Source organism: Megascapheus bottae, chromosome 2 (assembly GCF_031878675.1).
Source record: "Megascapheus bottae isolate mThoBot1 chromosome 2, mThoBot2.hap1, whole genome shotgun sequence".
NCBI classification, from domain to species: Eukaryota; Metazoa; Chordata; class Mammalia; order Rodentia; family Geomyidae; genus Megascapheus; species Megascapheus bottae.
Genome location: NC_143510.1, coordinates 8,059,540 through 8,076,935, shown reverse-complemented (window position 1 = coordinate 8,076,935; position 17,396 = coordinate 8,059,540).

Genomic DNA, 17,396 nt, shown 5'->3' with positions numbered 1-17,396 from the left:
GTGGAAGTCTGGATTTAGAAAGCATGGTCTGGAATTGCTTGCCAGATTCTAAAGTGATGAAGAAAAAAATGTTTCAATGTTGAATTACAAAGCCCCATTTATGATTTTTAAAATATACTTGAAATAAAGATGATTAAACTAAATGTTGGTCCAGTGACATTACTTTCCATTTCATAGTTGCTTGCACAACTTTTTGTAGTGTCATAAATTTATTGCCAAAATTTTGTGTGAAATTATAACGTAACTGAACTTTGAGAATTTCCCATTTCTGTTCCCTTTAGTGATATCCATATTCTCTTGAGTTTATTTTGCAGGGGGCGAGTAAAGTTAATTGATATAGGCTTGATAAAAGTGCCATTTAGAAACTTTCTGGAGTGCATAGTTTTAAAGAATTAAATCTAATGGTTCTTATTGAATTGAAGAAATTTAATGTTTGTTATAATATATCTAATCAAATTATCCATTGAGATGTAGCCCAAGTCCTGAAAGATTTGAGTTTTTATGCCTTTCTTTCATTTTATACCAGTATGCGCACAGCAAAAATAAACGGACATGACTAAGGTTTGCTGTCATAGGAAGAGGGCTTTAAAAGAAATGATTAAGGTTTTGCAGTCAAGTACAGGAGGAGGTGAACTGCTTGCTAGTTCAGTTTCTACAACTCTATTAGCACTGATCATTCAAGAACTCCTGCAAAAATCGTCACAAGTTCTGCATCATATAGGCTTCCCTTTGCACTCCCAAGAGGTGCTGATAACTGAAAGGAAAGTGTATCTTCTCACAGACAAGGAAGAACATTGTCTTTAAATTATTCTTGACACAGTGGAAAAATTACCAAACTCTACTGGCTTGAAAGATGGCAGCTTAGAAGCTGGAGGATTTTCATTCCATTCCCAATTCTGGTTGTGCTTTACTTCTTGAAACTTAGTTGGTTACTGTTATGAAGTTTAAAGGCTGGTTTTAATGTGACTAGAAAATGGCGGTATATTGTGACTAACACTTGAGAATGCCTGTTTCTCAAAGGAAAATGTTAAATGAATGGACAGTGCCATGTACACTGTGCATACTTATAATGTAATCTTGGGATGTATGTTACCTAAGTAGCCACGCCTCTTGTGTGAAGGTTTCATGCTCAGTCAGTTCCCCTCTTGTGATGTTTTACATGGCTGTAGACCGTGGCAATATGTAAATAATATGTACAGCAAGTTTTTATGATTAAGGAATCAAATTTATTGAATTTTATTATTGAAAGTTGAAACTTAACATGTATGAATAAAAACCAATAAAATATACACTTTTCATGGAAAAACACACACACACACACACACACACAAAACAACTATAGTTGGTCACTGGTCAAGCTATGTCCACAGTTCATATTGTGGAAACCAACTGATACCCCAATTTAAACTTTTCAATTTCTTAATCTTCCTTTTTTTCTGTAAGAAACCTACAGTACTTTACCGATTTAAAATAAAACCCACTCCACAAGTGCTGGTGGCTCACACCTGCAATCTTAGCTACTATAGAAACTAGGATCTGAAGATTGCAATTTGAAGACAGCCTGTACAGGGAAGTCCATGAAACTCTTATGTTCAATTAACCAGCTAAACGCTGGAAATGGACCTGTGGCTCAAAGTGCTGTCAGCTTTTAGTGAAAGAGCTAAAAGGACAGTGCTCAGGGTCCAACTTCAAGACCCAGTACTGGCACACAAAGACACAAAAATGCCACTAAAGGAAAACCGGGTCATGATGTCTTTCTGATCACTTGGGCAAAGGAAAAAAGGCTACATGACATTCTCTAATTTTCACAACTGCTCTGCCATCCTCCCCTCCACACTCCACCTACCTGCAGATAAGACTGTGGGTTTAATATTTTGGATATAATCTCTGCACCCAGAGGTACATGGGTGGCAGTGGGTGGGTGGGGACAAGCAGGCTGCACTAAAGCATGGGGCTCTGCCAGCCAGGCCAAAGTCCCTTTCCTCCTCCTCCCCGGGGTGGGGCAGCGGCCAGGGCCAGAGCCTTCTGACCAATGGGGTCACTTCCTCCATCAGACTGCTCTAGGACCCGTGTGAAGCGCCCCGGACTACCTGGGAGAAGCAGTGCTGTCCTAATTTACGATGGTAGGAAAGGGAGGTTGTTTTTTGTTTGTTTGTTTTTTTAATAAAAATATTCATGGAGGTCATGGATTCTTAAAAAGAAAAGAAAAACGTAGTTAAAGCTAAGGGCGTTTTCCCCCCTGCACAACATTCTGCTTAGCATTTCAGAGGGTGTGTGGGCAGAGTCTGGGTCTCCAGAGGAACTCCTTTGCCCATGGTGGGGCTGAGGCGAGGGGAGGGGGAAAGAGGGGCGATCAGCCAACCAAGGTGAAAAAACAACCTCCACCGAACTCTTTAACATGGATAAGGCACACTTAGTATGCACCAGTACGATGGACCGGGGAGACTCCGCAAGCAGGTATCACGGGAAGCTCCGTTTCCCCGAGGGTGCGGGGCCCCAATCTAGAGGTGGCGCCCTGCAACAGGTGGGCAGAACCCTGGGGTGCTGCGCCCCGGAGAGCGGCGGCCCGGGCCACCAGGGGGCAGGGAGGGAGCCGGCGACGCGGGGTCCGGAGGGGGTGGGCTCCACTCACCTCTGACCACGGAGCCGCGGCCCTTCCGCGCCAGGGTCTGCTGCACCTGCTCCTGGATCCGCAGGCTCCGGGCCGCCTGTCCGCTGCGGCCGATGCTGCCCACCAGCTTCAGTTTGGCGTCGGAGGGCAGCGCCAAGCTGGAGCTGTCCAGCTGGCCCAGGATCTGCTGGCCCAGGACGGTCTGGATGTAGCCGCATTCGGCCAGGGAGCCGGGGGCCGCCATGGCCTTGGCTGCGACTGCGAACGAGGGAGCGAGGAGCCTAGTCCGGGAACCGACCAGCAGAGCCGCCTGGGAGCTGGGGGCCCCCGAGCGAGCCCCGCCCGGACACGCCCCGCCCCACCCCCAGGCAGCCCGGACCATGCCCCATCTGCGGGGGCGGAACGGGGGCGGCCGCGGAGCTAGGCCTCGGGGCTCTGCGCCCGGCCTGCCCCGGGGGCGGGGCGCGGCTCCGGCGCACAGGCGCGCGGGCGCGTTCTCGGGGTCCTCAGGCCCCTCCTGAGCCTCGGCCCCGGGAAGGACGGGGCTCCCGGCGGCCTGGCGCACAGGTGCACCGGGAGGAGCGCCTGTGACCGCGGGCGGGCTCCTGGGGGACCCCGCCGCGGACCGGCCGGCCGGCTAGGAGGGCCGGGCGGGACGTGCGGGGAAGCGGGACTTGGCGGCTAGTCGGCCGCCCCGGTGCAGCTTCGGGATGGCGCGCTCCCCGCACAGATGCCGTCCAGAAGCGCGAGTCCCCGCTCGGGGAGACACAGGCTGTGCCCGGCGCGATGGCTCCGCTCCCTCGTGGGAACACCACCCACGCAGGGAAACCGGCGGGGCGGCGGGCGCCGGCGGGCATGGCCAGACTCCTGAGCAGCCCTGCCTCTGTGCGAGGGCCGGCGCCCTGGCCTTCCGTCCCCCTTCATTACACACGCAGGTCAGCAGGGGTCCGTGACCATCACATCGAGATCGTCTTCCATGGACTGCTTGGTCTAAGGGCTCCCCTCCCGTAACATAATTACATTGTGCTGGGAGCTGGTGGCCATAGTCTGTCATCCTAAGTACGCAGGGGGCTGAGATCGGAGGGTCACGGTGTAAAGCTGGCCTGGCCAGGAAGGTTTGTGAGCCTCTTGTCTGCACTTCACCACCAGAAAACCAGAGGTGGTCCTGGGGCTCAAAGTGGTACAGCACTAGCCTTGAGCAGAAAAGCTCGGGCCCAGCCATCACCTCGATCCCCAGTTCAAGCCCCAGGGCCCCCATCAACAATAAAAATCAGCCGCGGAGGCTGCACCTTCCGTGCAGTAGGCTGGTGAGTACACAGTGAGGGAGGACAGAGCAAACTGGGTCTAAAAAGTCCGGGCAAGCGAGAAATGATCATTTCACCGCCGTTTCTCAACAAGCCGCGTGGCCAAAGGTTGTGTGGAAAACCGGTCTTGAAAGCAATCTCTCTCACCCCAGTACCCGTCTTTACGGAAAGTATACCTTGCCCAGAGCCCAATTATGCAGCCGGGTGTGAACATCCACCAGGGATGCTGAGACTTAATCGAAAACAGAAGGGTGAACCTGGGGGTCATGTGATGATAGACTCTGAACAACAGACTCTGTTCCCAGTCCCTTCTTTCCACAAGGTCTCTTCTGGCAGCCCCAGGTCTGCAGGTTTGAAAGATGATTTCAGTTCCTGTCCCTGGGGCTGGGGACGTCTAAGTCATCACCCTGTTTTTCTGTGCCTGGTGAAGTGATTTAAAAGGTCAGCTCTGCCTCCATCTCTACCCTGCACTGGGAATGGAAAGGAAACTTTCTTTGTTACTGGTCTTGCGGTTTAGAATGAGGGCCCAGGCACTATCTCTGATCATTTTTTTTTTTTTTTTGCTCAAGTCTAATGCTCTACCACTTGGGCCAGAGCTTCACTTCCCACTTTTGGTGGTTAACTGGAGATAAGATTTTCCTGCCTAGGCTGGCTTTGAACTACGATTCTCAGGTCTCAGTCTCCTGAGTAGCTTGGATTACAAACTTGAACATCCATTGCCTGGATTATTTTAATGAGCCTAACTTTGCTTTTTTTGGTCTCATTTGCTTTTCTAAAGTGTGATGTTGCATAGTATGACATGTAATCTATTAGGTAGGCTCTTGACACTAAGCACAGGGAAATCTTGTTAACATGCACTTGGATGACTGTATGGGAGGAAGGAAAGGGACTCAGAACATAGCTTGTGAGTAAAGAAAGCTTTATGTGAGCTTGCCTTTTGCAAACAGCATGCTTTCAAGAAATCTCTGCTTTTGCACTTAGATATTTTTCCTGTTAAATGGGTGCAAAAGAAATATCTAGGCTGGGAGTTTGGTCTAGCCGTAGAGTGCTTGCCTAGCATCCAGGAATTCCTCAGTACCATATACATAGAAAAAGCTAGAAATGGTGCTGGGGCTCAAGTAGCAGAGCTCTAATCTAACCTTGAGAAAGTCTAAAGACAGGACTCGGGCCCTGAGTTAAAGCTCCAGGATTGGGAAGAAGAAGAGGAAGAGAAGAGGAAGAGGAGGAAGAGGAGGAAGAGGAAGAGGAAAAGGAAAGCGGAAAGAAGGGGGAGGGGGAGGGGAAGGAGGACTAATTATCATCTATGGATAAAAGCTCTGGGATTCACCTAGCTGGCCACTTAGGAAAAAGATCGACGGATCTCAGTTTGAAGCCAGCCCAGGCAGAAAAGTCTGTGAGACTCTTATCTCCAATTAACCAGAAAAAAGGACAGATGTGGAGCTATGGCTCAAGTGATAGAGTGCTAGCCTTGAGCAAACAGTTCATGGTCAGCATTCACACCCTGAGTTCAAGTCCCAGTACCATGTGTGTGCACACATGTGCGCATGCACACACACACAAGTTCTGTGGGGAGAATGTTTATAGGTTCATTGATGAGTAACCCATGGAAATGTTCAACATTCCTACATTTCCTCTGGACTCAGTGCCTTCAGGTCTCTGGTCACATGTCAGCCTGTCACATTGATAAGCAGTGACACATCTCTCTGAACATAGAGATGACCAACCCTCAGATGATCGACTACCTCCTTCTCTGCTTCACTTTTCTCTATGTGCTGATCTTTATGCTATCCACGTCACATTCTTATTTCATAACTGTTACCCTAACAAGTCATACAACATATATCAGATAGGATCAGTTATAGTCTCTTAAGGGAAAAAAAACACAAAAACAAAAACAACTAACCAAGATAACATTTAAGCTTTTTGTAAGTGTGCCTGGACTGGGGCTTGTACTAAAGACTTTGTTCTTTAGGTTGGCTTTTGTACTAAGGATGGTAATCACAAATTGATCCACAGGTCCATTTCCAGCTTTTTGGTATTTAACTAGAGCTAGGCATTTCATTGAGTTCCCTGCCTGGGCTGACTTCAAACTGTGGCCCTCAAATTTCAGCCTTCTAAGTAGGATTATAGACATGAGATACCGTAGCCTTGCTCTAAGATAACTTTTTTTTGGGGGGGGAGGTTGGTCATGGGACTTGAATTCTAGGCCTGGGCCTGGGCACTGTCCCTTAGCTCTTCAGCTCAAGGCTGGTATTCTACCACTTGAGCCACTTCTGGTTTTCTGGTGGCTAATTGGCAATAAGAGTCTCATGGACGGGCTGGCTTTGAACCAATAGTTGCAGATCTCAGCCTCCTGAGTAGCTAGGAGTTACAGGCATGACCCCACCGGTGCCTGGCCTAAGATAACTTTTATTTATTTATTTAGTTAGTTAGTTAGTTTTTGTGCCAGTCCAGGGCTTGAGCTCAGGGCCTGAGCACTGTCCTTGGACTTTCTCAAGGCTAGAGCTCTACCACTTGAGCCTCAGCACCACTTCCAGCTTTTTTCTATGTATGTGGTACGGAGGAATCGAACCCGGGCCTTTGTGCATGCTAGGTAAGCACTCTACCACTAGGCCACACTCCTGGCCATGGCCCGAGATAACTTTTAAAGAGACCTCTGATCAATTGCTTGAAGCATGGAAACAAAATGCTAAGAATCTCTTTCTAACATTTGGCTATTCCTTTTGTTGGCCAGTATTTAGACTCACTTATGAAAACATGTCTATTATTTCTTTTGTCTTTCATTTATTTACCAACAAAATCTGATAAGAGAAAAAAACCAAAATTACAGTAAGTAACAAATTAGGAAGTATGAGTTCTGATCTTTTTGCTGAGAACCCAAACTAAAGGATTTTCTTTTGAATTAGTTTTAATTATTTTATCTTTTTGAGCTAGTACTAGGGCTTGAACTCAAGAACCTCATGCTCTTGCTTAGCTTTTTTTTTTTCTAGTCCTGGGCTTGAGCTCAGGGCCTGAGCACTGTCCTTGGACTTTCTCAAGGCTAGAGCTCTACCACTTGAGCCTCAGCACCACTTCTGGCTTTTTTTTAATTATTATTATTTTTTATATATGTGGGGCCAAGGAATCGAACCCGGGTCTTCATGCATGCTAGGTAAGCACTCAACCACTAGGCCAAACTCCCGGCCCCTTGCTTAGCTTTTTTTGCTCAGAGCTGGTGCTGTACCATTTGAACAATACCTCCACATCCAGCTTTTTGATGGTTAATGGAGATGAGAGTCTCTTGAATTTGACTTTCCAGGCTGGCTTTGAATCTTGAAACTTAAATCTCAGCCTCCTGAGTAGCTATGATTACAAGTGTGAGTTAGACAGGATTGAGTTTTGATCTAATTTTGAGTTTTGATCTGTTGCCTTGAAACACTAAGCTTTATTGTTTGTAAATCTACAGTTAGACTTTCCTTACAGTGATCTTTATTCCTTTATGGGGAATACCAGTATGCAACCAATGAGAAAGTTACAAGAAGAGTAATACCAGTATGCAACCAATGAGAAAGTTACAAGAAGAGTAAATATAGCTTTAGTCTTAAGGTTCAAATAATACTTCAGTGGAAAATATTAATAAACATACAAATCTTTGATTTGTATTAAAAGCAAAATCCTAGCCTTGGATTTTTATTAAAAACATGGCAACATGTATTAGCTGTTTCCTACTACTTCTAGAGAATTAATATCAATTGGTTTCCAAATATTTTCTAAATCAGACTAAGGGGCCTGGCAGAGAGAAAATCTAAAATAACCCTCAGAGTTTATTTCCACTTTTAGCAAATGGATATGTTGCTAAGGCAATCAATAGCAGTTTTATCATCAGCTCTGTAAACTGAAGCTCAATCAAGTCTCCAAAAGGAGACCGTGAACATGCAGGTGCTGAAAACCACACTCTGTGTGTACTTTAAACCACACCGAGGGCTATGAGTGTTTAATTCACATGTTTATCTTGTGTACAATTTGGAGTGTATTGTTAGTGTGTAAGTCTGCACCCTGTTCTTTTTTAGAGGACCTCAAATTTGGTGTAGGAGGTGGAAATCAGGTGAGCACTTGGCAATGGTGAGCAATTGGTTCACAGACAGGTAGGCTTTGAATATTTCCTATAATCATCACTCTTAGCTCATACCTATAATCCTAGCTACCCTAGGCTAGGATCAAGATCTGGGTTTGCGGTCAGTCCTCAAAGACAAATCCAAGAGTCTTATCTCCAACTAACTAGCAAAAAGCTGGAAGTTAAGGTGTGGCTCAAGTGGTAGAGTGCCAACTTAGAAAGAAAAAAAAAGCTAAGTGAGACTACTAGGCCCAGAGTTCAAATCCCATAAGTTAAAAAAAAAAGTTGAGTGCGGTGGCTCATGCCTGTAATTCTAGCTACTCAGGAGGCTGCGATCTGAGGATCATGGTTCAAAGCCAACCCAGGCACTAAAGTCCATGAGACTCTTACTGCCAATTAACCACCATAAAACCGGAACTAGCGCTAGGTCTTAATCGTAGAGTACTAGCCTTAAGCTGAAGAGCTCAGGGACAGCATCCAGGCCCAGAGTTCAAGCCCCATGATGGACAAAAAAATTAAATATGTAATAGTTATATTCGCATATGCAAAATATTCCTATATAAACATAAAATATAATAAGTAATTATAACAAGATATATATATAAATAAGTATGATATATATTGCACTTCAAATATTTGATGTATTTGGGAGTTGATAGTAAGACATTGTTTTACATAAGTATACATTAATTCATAACCTATTTGCATTTTTAGTTGCTTTTATTCTACATGCATTAATACTTTAATTTCAAAAAGCATTACTTATTGTACAAAACAGTTTATATATACATATATATGTATATAATTGTTTATTGTTGGTCATGAGGATTGAGCTCAGGGCCTGGGAACTATTGCTGAGCTCTTTTTGTTGTTGTTGTTGCCAGTCCTGGGCTTGGGCTCAGGGCCTGAGCACTGTCCTTGGGTTTTCTCAAGGCTAGAACTCTATCATTTGAGCCACAGCACCACTTCTGGCTTTTTTCTATGTATGGGTACCAAGGAATCAAATCCCAGTCTTTGTGCATACTAGGCAAGCAATCTTCCACTAGGCCAAACTCCCAACCCTCCTGAGCTCTTTTGAAAAGGCTAGTGCTCTACCACTTGAGCCACAGAGCCACTTTTGGTTTTCTGGTGGTGAATTGGAGATGAGACTCACGGACTTTCCTGCCCAGGCTGGCTTTTAACTGTGATCCTCAGATCTCAGCCTCGTGAGTGGCTAGGATTATAGGCATGAGCCATCAGTGCTTGACTTAGTTTATATTTTATATGGGAAAAATAAAGTTAAAACAGAGGGCTGGATTTTAGCAGCCCCATCTCTCCATCCCTTCTATTTTTTTCTTTCATGGCTCATGATAATGAGCCATCACTGATTACCTCTGCCTCCCTCATGAGCAGGTGCCACCTTGGCTGCATTTAACACCATTTGTGTCCAATAAATGAGCTTATTATTATTATTATTATTATTATTATTATTATTATTTCGATTAGCATCTTTCTCAGAAATTGGAAAAATTATCATTTGTGTGTGTGTGTGCGCGCGCGTGTGCGTGCCTGTGCATACACGTGCGTGTGCCAGTACTGCTTGCTTAAACTTCCGGTCTCTTTTCTGGCTTGGCTTTTTCCATTCAAGGCTGACACTCTACCACTCATCTCAGCTTCCTGCTTTTTGTTGGTTAACTGAGTTTCCTAGACTTTTCCGGACAGGTTGGTCTTAGCCTCCTCAGTACTCGGTAGCTAGGATTACAGGTGGGAGCCATGAGCCACCATTACATGGCCCCTTTACTTTTTTTTTTCCCCTTCAGCTCAAGGCTAGCACTCTACCACTTGAACCACAGTGCCACTTCTGGTTTTCTGGTGGTTAATTGGAGATACGAGTCTCACAGACTTTAGTGCCCAGGCTGGCTTTGAACCATGATCCTCAGATCTCAGCCTCCTGAGCAGCCATGATTACAGGCGTGAGCCACCACACCTGGTCCCTTTTACATTTTTTAAAGATAGTTTTTATTGGAAGGTAAGATCTGAGATACTTGTTTGGTAACATTATTTTTTAGATAATGTTGTAATGATGTGTTAAGTGCAGGAGAGTTTGTTTTCTTTTGGTCCTGGAACCTGGAACCCAGGTTCAGGCAAATCTCATACAATCACCACTATGTCAGTCAGGGCTTCTTTGTTAGTGGTCAGTTCCCCTTGCAAAGAGGCCATAGGGTCTCCATGGTTACCGGGACAGGTTTCTGCATCTCTGAGCTCACTTGCGCATCCGGATAGCCCAGGCTTCTTTAACATCACTGCTGGGTTAACGTCCACATTTAGAATCCATTTGAACATTCTGCTCTTTTGAAGCTCCAAGTGTTCTATCTCAGATCACAGGAAGTTTTGTTTTTGAAGAAGTATTGGCCACAGAACAGAAGTTCAATAGAAACCCTAGGGGTTGCTGGTATATGCCAAGAATGAAGGTCTTTGCAACTTGTGACTGTGACAACAACTTCTATGAAGATGTTTTATTGACCTCAGAGTTTCTGTTTTGTTTTGTCAGTCCTGGGGCCTGAATTCAGGGCTTGGTTCCTGAGTGTCTCTGTGCTCAAGGCTAGTGTTCTAACACTTGAGCCACAGAGCCACTTTGGGCTTTTTCTGTTGCTGTTGTACTGAGGAATCGAACCCAGGGCTTCACGCATGCTAAGCCACACTCCCAGCCCCTCATAGATGTTTTGACTAAATTGCGAGGAGTGTGTGTGTGTGTATGCGCGCACACGTGTGTGCGTGTGTTTGTGTGCCTATAATGGGATCTGAACTTGGTTTCATGCTCTTCCTTGATTTTTTCGCTCAAGGCTGGTGCTCTTCTCCTTGAGCCACACAATTCCATGTGAGCGTTCTGCTAGCTAATTGGATCAGAGAATGTCATGGACACTTTAAATTGGGAATCTTAGATTTCAGTCTCCTGAGTAACTAGAAATACATGTGTGAGCTATGGGCACCCAGGTAGAACTGGGGTTTAAACTCAAGGTCTCATGCTAGGCAGGAGTTCTATCACTTAAGCCATGTCCCCAGCACTAGCACTGACTTAGATTCTGTCACCTGTTGAGTTTTCATGAACTAGCCAAGAGAAATGCCCACAATTTCAGTAATTATCTGAAAAGCACTCCTCCTTAAACCAACCACTCCTTAGACTTGTGCCCTGGGGAGTCGGCTACCACATATGGAATTTGGGGGGAGGGGCCAAAACATTCTGACCAGAGCAGGTATATGCCAAAAGGAACTGGAAACTGATACTAAAACAAATACATGAATACATTTGTTCATCCTAACACTATTCACAATCACTCAAATGTGAATCAACCAATAAATGGGCACACAAAGTGTATTGTATACATTAAAATGTTTAGCAGCCACAGAACTAGGGCATGAATAAACTTTGAAAACATGATTCACTACAGTATGAATGAAACTTGAAATCGCAAATCTAGAGGAGTGGTGATGGCACAAGCCTGTGGTCTGAATGACTCAAGAGGCTCAGCTCTGAAGATTATTGTTCAAAGCCAGTCCTGGGCAGAAACATTTCTGAGACTCTTATCTCCAGTTAACCACCAGAAAGTTGGAAGTAGAGGTGTTGCTTCAGTAAAGCTAAGCAAGAGCATGAGGCCCAGAGTTCAAGCCCCAGTACCTGCCCCCCCCCCCCGCATGGTTGATATTATGTGAATTTCATATCAAACATCATAGCTGAATGCTCACCAGATGCAAGCCCCAGTAGTAGGCAGGGATTCAGAATTTTTGTTTTTTTCCTTATGTAAACAAAATGAATAGTGTCTATCTTCTTTCAGTTGGCAGTGTTTTGAGTATCAGATGCTAGTATAATCATTATTTTGGCTATTATCAGACATAGCAATGCACGTTTTTACTTTGATTTTTCTGCCCAGATATTGTGTCAGGAATAAGGCAGAATTAGGCAGTATGCTCAAATCAATCATTTCTTTCATCAACAATCAGTTGAGTGAGTCTATTTGCAGTTACATATTTCTTTGATATTGTGAATACTGCCAGCAGAAGAGCTAAAATGTACTGTGTTGTTGAAAGAACCCAAGATTTCTCAGCTAGAAATGTGTCAGCGCCTTCCAAAGGTGAAAGCCTTTGTGGGTTGTTTCTATGAGATTGCTCTGCCCAGAAAACTTGGGAGAAATGTCCTAAATTCACGAATATATGGAAGAACGTGAGTTAGCTCACAGTTCTGGAGTTTGCCCTCTCATTCCTGTGTCTACAAGAAGGAAGATGCAGCAAGAAGTTTGCTGTCTGTGTCTGTGTCTGTGCGTGCACGCGCTCGGGCACATGCTCATGTGGTACGGGAGTTTGAAATCAGGGCCCTGTACTTTTACTTAACTTTTTCTCCTCAGTGCTGGAGCTTTACCACTTGAGCCACAGTTCCACTTCCAGCTTTTGGCTGGTTAATTGGAGATAAGAGTCTCACAGACTTTCCTTCCCAAGCTGACTTTGAAACAAGATCCTCAGATCTCAGCCTCTTAAATAGCTAAGATGACAGGTGTGAGCCAAGAATGGCTGGCCAAGAAGGTTTCATGTTTACCATGAGAAATTGCTTTGCATTGTGTGTGCATGTGTACGTGTGTGTGTGTGTGTGTGTGTGTGTGTGTGTGTGTGTGTGTGTACACGCTAGATCTGGAGCTTCAACTCAGGGCCTGGGCCCTTTCTCTGAGCTTTTCTGCTCAAGGTTAGCTACACCTCCACTTCCAGACTTTTTAGTGGTTAATTGTAGGCAAGAATCTCATGGTATTTCCTGCCCAGGATGACTTTGAACTGAGATCCTCTGATCTGTCTCCTGAGTTACTAGGATTATAGGCCTGAGACATCTGTACCTGGCTCTCACATTCTCTTTTCTGCCTCTGCCTCTCTTTCCTCTTTCTTTCTACCATTTGTACATAGAGCTTTAAGATTTCAAAGCAAGTCCATTTGGTCCACACCCCGAGTCTTCTTTGCTTTTAGTTACATTCAAGTAGGGTCTTTCATTTATAAACCAGCTAAGTTGTGCCACCATCTTTAATTTATGCCTTCTACTGCAGCTGGAAATGACAGGCAAGGCACTACATCCAAATTGACTTATTTGTTGGTTGTGAGGCTTGAACTCAGGGTCAGGGCATTGTTCCTGAGCTTTTCTACTCAAGGCTATTGCTCTACCACTCTGAGCCACAGCTATACTTCTGGTTTTGAGGTGGTTAACAAAAGTTGAGAGTTTTCTGCCACGGTGGCTTTGAACTGTGACCCTCAGATCTCAGCCTCCTCAGCAGGTAGGATTACAGCTATGCATGAGCCACAAGTGCTTGGCTTTTATCAGATTTTTTTGTTTGTTGCTTTTTGTTTTGTCAGTTGTGGTGCTTGAATTCTGGGCCTGGGCGTTGTGCTTGAGCTCTTTAGCTCAAGGCTAGCACTCTATCCCTTGAGCCACAGCACCACTTCTGATTTTCTCATGGACTTTGGTTCCTGGGCTGGCTTTGAACTGTGATTCTCAGATCTCAGCTTCCTGAGTAGCTAGGATCACAGCACCTGGCTTATATGAGATTTTTACTGGTTGAGATAGAATTTTGTGAACTTTTTGCCTAGATGGCCTTGAACTGACATTTTACTGATCTATTTTTCCCTGAGTAGTTAGGAGTACAAGTAACAGCCACCACACCTGGCTAGTAAGGTGATATTTCTTTTTGGGGGGGGTCGTGGGGCTTGAACTAGGCTAGAGTGCTGTCCCTGAGCTCTTCAACTCAAGGCTACCACCCTACCCCTTCAGCCAAGCCCCACTTCCCATTTTCTGGTGGTTAACTGGAGATAAGAGTCTCACAAGCTTTAGTGCCCAGGCTGGCTTTGAACCGTGATCCTCAGATCTCAACCTCCTGAGTAGCTAGGATTATAGGCGTGGGCCACCACACCCAGCATCCTAGTGATATTCTTCTCTCTAATTAACTAGCAAAGAGTCAGAAATAGACGTGAGTTGCAAGTGGTGTCTTGCCAGCCTAGAGCAACAAGGCCTAGAGCAAAAGTATGAGGTCATGAGTTCAAGCCCCTGTACTAGTACTAAAAAAAAGAAAAGAAAAAAAGGAAAAATAGAAAATACCCAGAAATACTGTCATCTTAAAAATGTTCAGGTACATTATAAGTTTCTTTGTCTCATTTTTCTTTTCTGGTGATCTGCTAGGCGAGCATCACCTCTTCTCTTCTTCAAAGCTCACGTTGAGCTACAGTGACACCATGTGGCTATTCTAGGGCATTAGCTCCCAGATGGGAATAATTTTCTTTCCCTTCTGTGGGGATACTGAGGCTTAAACTCAGAGCCTTTGCTTTTGCTTAGAATTTTCTCACCAGGCTGGTGCTCTACCACGTGAGCAACACTTACACTTCTGGAGTTTTGCTCATTTCAAAGATCTTAACCTCCTATGTAGCTAGGTTCTGGGTGCCGTCCCTGTCCTTTTTTGGTCAAGGCTAGTGCTCTACCACTTTGAGCCACAGCTTTAGCCCTGGTTTTCTGGTTGTTAAATGAAGAGTCTCACAGACTTTCCTGCCCAGGCTGGCTTCAAATTGTGATCCTCAGACCTCAGCTTCCTGAGTAGCTAGGATTATAGGCATGAGCCATCAGCACCCAGCCCCAATTACTATTGATTGGCAAGTTTATAAATACAGACATTTAAGCTGGGTACTAGTGACTCACTCAAGTAATCTTAGCTGTTCAGGAGACTGAGATCTAAGAATCACACTTCAAAGCCAGCCTGACAGGAAAGTCCAGGAAACTTTTATTATTAACCAGCAAAAAGCTTTTGTAGAGGAGTGGCTCAAGAGGTAAAGCACCAGCTTTGAAGAGAAAAAGCCAAAGGAGAGAGCCCAGGTCCTTGCATCAAGCCCTAGCATTGGTGTGTGGCACCCATGCCACACACATACACCACACACACACACACACACATATCACCACCACCACCACCAGGGTCCTTCAGGCTGAGAATAGGCAGGTCTGGTGTCACGTGCCAGTCTGCAGCGCCCAGTGAGAATGTGCTGTCTCCTAGCTTCCATTTTGTTGGACCTGACAGGGAAGACAGGGAAGCCACTCTCTGGGCTCCTGATCAGTAGATGAGTCCTGTCCACTTCCCTTAAGAAGCGATCACCCAAAGACCCCACTGCCGCACACCATGTACTTAGGGCTTAGAATTGCAGTATGTGAATTTGGGGGAACCTAAATTTCAGTCCATTGTCATTTGTTTATTCTAGATATGGAAATAATTATATATACATCTTACTTTTTTTCTGTCAATACTGGGGCTTGAATTCAGGGCCTTAGTTTTTTTGCTCAAGGCTGCTACCTCTACCACTTGAGTCACAGTTCCACTTCCTGCTTTTAGCTGGTTAATTGGAGATAAAAGTGCTACAGATTTTTCTGCCTTGGCTGGGCTTGAACCATGATCCTCAGAACTCAGCCTCAGGAGTAGCTAGAATGATAGGCATGAGCCACCAGTGCCTGGCTAAATGAATCCTAATGTAACTCAATAAGTGTAAATTCTATTAAGTGGGAAATTAAAAGGTGGACCTCGGGATTTTACCTTATAATTCATCATCAAAGATTTCTATGAAGGTGACCTTGCACTTATACTATGAGTAAGTACACACCCTCATATATATGGCTTCAAGAAATGCACTGCTAAGACACACCTAAGTAAATGAAAGGAAAGGAAGTTGAGTAATTCATTGGCATGTAGACAACTTATTTCATTGCACTATAGGTAGCATTTTGAAACATGTGCCTTGGGGAACACTGAAAAATACAGGAGAAGGAACATGTAAGGAGCTTTCTCTCTATCCTGTTTGGAAGATGAGGACAACAGAGTTGGTTAAAGCCAGTCTGTGTGCAGTATGGACACTGGCCACCCGTCACAAGCCACCAGTGCTAGCAGGAGAGCAGGCTCAACTCTGCTCTGGAAGGGCTCTTTGCTTTTCCTCCTTGAGTTTCTCCAGTGTCATTTTATTTATCTTTACTCATGTGTTCAGTGCTTCTAAAATCTGAAAAGAAGACTGGATACTGGTGACTCAGGCCTTTAATCCTGCCTACTCAGGTTCAATCCTAGGTTCAAAGCCAACCTAAGTAGACAAACCTGAGAAAGTCTTATTTACAATTACTCAGCAAAAAGCCAAGAAGTAGTGGAGATATGATTCAAGAGGTAGAGCCCCCACCCCAGGGCCAGCACACACACATAAAATCAGAAAGGAAAGGAAATACATGTTATTTTCAAACTGTGGCCTTTTTCGTCCTCCAAGTAGGCTAAAGAAGGGCCCCTCAGTTTAGATCTTGATGACTACTAATTTTAAGTCAAGAAGTGGGTAGATACATTTAGAAAACTGTCAGGAGAAAAATGCATGTGAACTAAACACCGCAGGCAGCTATCTGGCGTGTTATGGATTTGCTGCTGTAGACAATGTGATGATCAGAAATAATAGACAGGAGAGAATTTTGGTGAGCTGTCATCTATTTTTGAGCTGAATGTTCCTAACATTTTCGAATGACTCAGGGATAAGGCATCAATCTAGAATGCCTCTGCATATCCCATGCCATGTGAATGGTGGAGTGGGATTAATGAGTGCTTTCCTTCAGCTTTTGAGCAATAAACAATAACTATATAAGAAGAAAACAGCTGAGTGTGGTGGCATGCACTTGTGAGATAGGTAGAAGGCTTATGGTCCAGGCCAACCTGTGCAAAAGCATGAGACCCCGTCTGAAAAATAACTAGAGCAACAAGGGCCACAGGTATCCCTAGTAGTACACTTGCCTATCAAACAAGAGGTATGAGTTAAAACTTCAGGACTACCAATATATATGTATGGACATAGCAAGGTTCTCTATAGTTATAGTCTGTGCATCACAATCATTGTCCCTCAGCTCTCAGTGCACCACATAGACTGGTGACACCGCCCATGCCAAATTTGATCCCAGGACTGGCACCAAACAAAAGCTAAGCAATACAACCCTATTGCCTATGCAAGTAGAAATGTGAATCAAGTGGTAGAGTGTCAGCATTGAACAAAATAGCCAAGGAGGTCCACAACGCTTTGATATCAAACACCAGTACCAGCACACAAAAATACGCTCATAAACACATGCACAGACATGCATACACACACACACACACACCCTTTGCATAAACATAGTCTTTAAAACTACATTTAGCAGAACTCAGTTGTTTCAAAACAGCTTCACATTAGTGTTCATGCCACACTTGAAGCTATTAAAGAAGCTTCCCTTACGTTCAGTGTTGTTTTTTTTTTACAAAGTCTAGTTAAGCATATACGCAATGTTTTGATTTTGAAACCACTGAGCAGATATGTTTTACAGGGAATATTATGAAGTCTAGAATAATTTTTA